The following is a 5,182-nucleotide window of genomic DNA, read 5'->3' as shown; positions in this document are numbered from 1 at the left end:
ACACAGCTATGAGTGCACCTCTAACATCTCCAAATACATTCCAGCAATGAAGACTTTGTGTCGTAAACTTTTACACGATCAGAATCACATTCATCTAAACCTCCTCTGCTTCCATTGCTCTTCCACTCCAACAGTGAAGAAATGTGATCATCACCCAGCCTATGTCTGTCACAACGGGAACTGTGTCCAGGAAACATTGCTGTGTGACGGCAAGGACGACTGTGGCGACGGCTCTGATGAGCTCAGCAGCTGCTCTGTTAACGAGTGTCTGAACAGCGAGCTGAGTGGCTGCTCCTCCCAGCTCAGCTGTAAAGACGTCAAGATAGGGTTCAAGGTATGGAATCAACAGCGCCATTTGACACAGATTCCACCAAGACACTGATGAAACACCTGGTCAGCATCACGCTCTGTTCCTGTCTCCTTACAGTGCACATGTCCCAGCGGCTTCCGTCTGAAGGACGATGGGAAGACGTGTGTGGACGTAGACGAGTGTAGCAGCTATTCCTGCACCCAGCACTGCAACAACACACAGGGCAGCTTCCACTGTCTCTGTGTGGAGGGTTACCAGCTCAGCCCTGAAGACCCCACCATCTGCAGGTCCACATCTGGTAGGAAACAGTGGGAGCTCAAAGCACTGAAAGCACATTGGTTGTCTATTCCAAGAATAGCAGATACAAGCTCATAGCGCGGCACTATGTGCCGAGCTATGAGATCGTATAGCCAGAGGCGGACTTACCGTCGGGCTAGGGTGGGTTGCAGCCCGGGGCCCCCGACTAATATTTTAAATATTAAAAAGAATATATATATATATATATATATATATTATATATATATATATATTATTATTTTGTTTTTATTATAAATAGCACAAATTATTTTCGCGGGTCGCGGGGCTGCGTTGCGCGCCCCAAGGGGGCCCCTCAAATTTGCTCCAGCCCGGGTGCCCTCTGCAAGGTAAATCCGGCTCGTATAGCTCTGCTATGTTTGAAAAAAAGTATGACAAATCTTTGAATATATATATCTTTTTTTAAAGCGAACATTTTTAACTCAAATCTGTGCTTCTGGGGGTCCCTGTAACAAAATACTTTGAGATGGGGGCCAGTTACAGATAATTTTGGGGGTCCTTGACATGAATACTTTTGAGAACCACCGACATTTTTCAGAAAACTGTTTGGGTTTAGAAGACATTTGTAGAATCGGCCTCAGGTCTTCATGGGTTTAACTGCGTGTCTGTCTGTCAGAGAGAGAGAGAGACAGAGACAGAGATAGAGAGGCCGCACCACGCCGAGCGGCCAACACTGTGAAATAGTTTACTGTCTGTCTGTCTGTCTGTCTGTCTGTCTGTCTGTCTGTCTGTCTGTCTGTCTGTCGAGCACAACAGCTGTGTGGGGAGTGAGGACTTTCTTCATCTTGTTTAAATATAAATACTGATGAAACTTTTAAATGAAACAAACATGTTTAGCTCAGCATCATCTGACTTGAATTAACTTGGCATGTGATTAACATTTTTATAAGATGATTGGATCATCCGTGATAGTACTTTGTATAAGCATTGGTTTCATGTTGCGCTGCTGTCTCTGTCAGAACAATAACCTGTCGGCATCAGTATCAGTGGGTAACACCCTTCGCTACGAAGGGTAGCGTCCCAGATCGTCCCAGATCCCTCTTACAAACTGCTGCGTACGACAGTAGACTGAAGCTAAGAAGGCTTTCAGGAAATTGTTTTGCTTCTAAGTTCATTCATCCAGGAGGTGTTTTCCCGAAGCCAGATAAGAAGACTCGTAATGCTGTGCTCTTGAGAACCAACTTAAGTAGTGCTTCCTGAAAGCAGTTAGGTAGCACGTAATGCTGTGCACTTGAGAACCAGCTGCTATACTACTGATGATGCTGCATGAACTCAAAGGGGAAATGGGTTTGCTGCTATACGCAGTACCTTAGGAGGCCTGAGTCTGACGTCTCTCTGAGTTGGTTATTTTAATTCATTTATGAATCTTTTTGTTGTCTCTTTTTGTTAATCTCTTTGTAACTGTTATTTTTGTCTATTTTAACGAGAACCCCTTTTGGTGTTTTAAGCATAATTTTGAACTTCTATTGAAAAATAGCAGATCTATAAGCTCATAGCGCGGCACCGAGTGCCGCGCTAAGACATTGTAGATCTGCTATTTTTGAAAAATCATGAAAATCTGGCGCACATCTTTGAATATATATTATTTGAGAGCGAACATTTTTAAGTCATATCTTTGCTTCGGGGGGGGGGGGGGGGGGGGTCCCTGGAACAACATATTTTCAGATGCGGTTCGGCGGGTCAATAACATATAATTGTTGGGGTCCTTGACATGAAGTAATTTGAAAACCACTGAAAACTGTCATGATTTTAAAGAATCTGGTCTCAGTCCTAATTGGGTTAACATACATAGATACAGAGTTTGGTTTTATTTGCATTTTCTATTGTTGTATTGGCCTATTGTTTGTTTGTCTGATGTCACATGGCAGGAACAGGTATCTGTTTCTTTCTGTACTAATATTGTGTGTTATTGGTCTAATACAGTACAATCTACGGTTGTGAATTATCATTCTTGGTAACTAAGGTCGCATTCATACCAGAGAGCTTTGCTGCGATTAAAACGAATCCTGCTGCGCATTGTCAGAAAGTGCGCTTCGTTTGGCAGGTGTGAAGGCTCATTCGAATCCTAATGCGCAGCAAATAACCGCATTTTACTCCGCCCAAAAACGTGGGTTTCGCTTCGCTTCGAATCGCACTTGACTACGATTCGGTGCAGGTGTGAATGCAATCCGCAGTAAATAAAGGAAATGAAGCAAACATAATGTGGCGGGTGAGGAGCTGAACACAGTTGGAGACGGAGAAGGCATATTTTACGCAGCGCAAAGATGTCCCGTTACTGTGGATAGACGTGGTCGAATAAGGAGACTGAAGCCCTGATCGAAATGAGGACGTGTACATTAATCAATTGCTTAAGAAAACACATAAAATCACTGCAGTGTATTATAGCCTACATAATATTCTGTCTGTCTGTGCGTGCCGTAAACATGGAGTGCTGTCACTGTGTGGGACTGGGGAGTTATATCAGTGCGCTCATGCAGCGCTGTGCTGCATGCCCAAAAGAACAGTGTGTGGCGGCTGCGTGCGTAGAGAGAGAGAGAGAGGGGGGGGGGGGGGGTCCCAGACGGCACGACACATGCACATTATGAGTGTAATTTTATCACCATAGATTTCACTGTGTAGGCTATAGTTTATGAACGGAACACATTGATAAAGGTCCCCCCTGCTGCGTTTCCAATTGCTGCAAATGATAGTGTGAAGGCAAACCCCAGCCAATTAAATATGCAAGAATTCCATTTCCCCGCCCATACGGATCTGAGTCTACCGAAGTATTAGGTGAGAATGTGACCTAACTCTAATATTTACATTGCTTTCTCATCTCTACTGTATGTAGTTTTATAAATGATTCTGTGTTCATTATGTTCTGTCTCTCCCAAACAAACAAATTAAGCATTGCATTTTACGCTAAATAAATGTAATTTTCTCTAGATGTGGAGCCCTTCCTCATCTTCACCACCTCCAACGAACTGAATAAGATGAACTTGAACGGCTCCAACCACACTGTGGTTGAAAACAAACAGGTGAAAACCATTGAACATACTGTAACAACACATCCTATACACGCTTACATCCACCAACCATAACACATTTGAGCCCCTAATGAACTGCATAGACGATATTAAAACCTGGATGGATGAAAACCTCTTATATCTCAATGACAATAAAAGGGAAATCATCATCTTTGGACAACGCTCCAGTGGCTCCACCCCTCCTGTCAACAACCTCGGCCCCCTCACTTCCAATATCAACACAGGCGCAAAAGAATCTTGCTGATATTTTCGATAATATTTTTAAATTTGACAAGCAGATAAGCTCTGTTGTCAAAACAAGCTTTTATCACCTACGCCTCCTCGCCAAGGTTAAACGCTGCCTCCCCCTCAAACAATTTGAAATGGTCATTCACTCCTTCATCTCCTCAAGGCTGGACTATTGTACTAATACTATGGCATCAACCAATCCTCACTCCGAAGACTCCAATTAGTCCAAAATGCTGCTGTCCGCCTTCTCACCGGACCTACAAAGTTTGACCACATGACACCAGTCCTGATATCACGCCATTGGCTCCCGATAAAACAAATAATTGATTTTAAGATCCTACTTTTTTACTTTGAACCCATTCAGGACAGGAACCCCTTTTGGTGTTTCTAAGGATTATGTTATACTTTAGCTATTGAATAGCAGATCTACAAGCTCATAGCGCGGCACTCGGTGCCGCGCTATGAGCTTGTAGATCTGCTATTTTCTTTTAATTGTGACAATGTGGCACAAATCTTGAATATATTGTGGGCGCCACTGAACAACGATAGGCAGGAGACACAGCAAGGTTTGCCTACTCGGGCATTTATTGAGAGGATTATGTTAAAGTTTAAATCAGATCCAGCACACACACTTGGTTAACTTATAGGTTCTTCCTATTTCCAGGGCAAAACAGTCTATAATTCCTCTCACTCCTATTCCTTCAGGAGTGTTATTTCCATCTGGGTTCCTCTTCAGGATTCCTCCATCCCGGGGTTGCCTGTGTAATGAGAAACACTATTAGCACAGAGTCTGAACAAGTGACAACAGTGAGGGGATGTGTGTTTGTGGAGACCTACCGCCAGATTGCCACGTCAGTGCTCCCTCCGTGAGTCAGTGGAGAATGAGGCGGAGCGTTCATCTGTTTCCTACCTTTCAAACATTACGCGCGCAGCGCAGCTGTTGCGTAATTGCTCTGATTGAGGAGGAAGACGGGTAGATACGTGTGGTCAATCACGTGACCCAGGGCGGGTCGCTGTCTTCTGAGCTGGGCTCCGCCTCTGACGCTCCACTGACTCTCGTTGGGGTGGCGCTCTGACGGCCCGCTGTCATGTGACATCCCACAATATATTCTTTCACAGTGAATGTTTTTAACTCATACCTTTGCTTCTGGGAGGACCCTGGAACTACATACTTTCAGATGGGGGTCCTTGCCATGAAAAAGGTTGAGCACCACTGAGAGACACTGAGAGGTCTATAAGGTCTAAATAGGTTAAATCTCTTGCCCTGTATGGCTGAACGTATACAGCGCTACAACCCTCCCAG

The 5,182-nt window shown here is 44.3% G+C and overlaps 1 long non-coding RNA gene across 1 annotated transcript; it reads left to right on the top strand.

The window, feature by feature from the left end:
- Positions 1-207: 207 nt before the first annotated feature.
- On the top strand, positions 208-3,608 carry LOC310865602. The gene is made up of 3 exons (XR_014569838.1): positions 208-334; positions 428-608; positions 3,551-3,608. It is a non-coding gene; the product is annotated as an uncharacterized lncRNA (long non-coding RNA).
- Positions 3,609-5,182: the final 1,574 nt, after the last annotated feature.

The sequence above is a fragment of the Protomyctophum parallelum genome, assembly GCF_964188405.1.
Source record: "Protomyctophum parallelum genome assembly, chromosome: 10".
NCBI lineage: Eukaryota > Metazoa > Chordata > Actinopteri > Myctophiformes > Myctophidae > Protomyctophum > Protomyctophum parallelum.
Note: the sequence above shows the minus strand (reverse complement) of the source record. Positions and strands in the feature narration are given on the sequence as shown.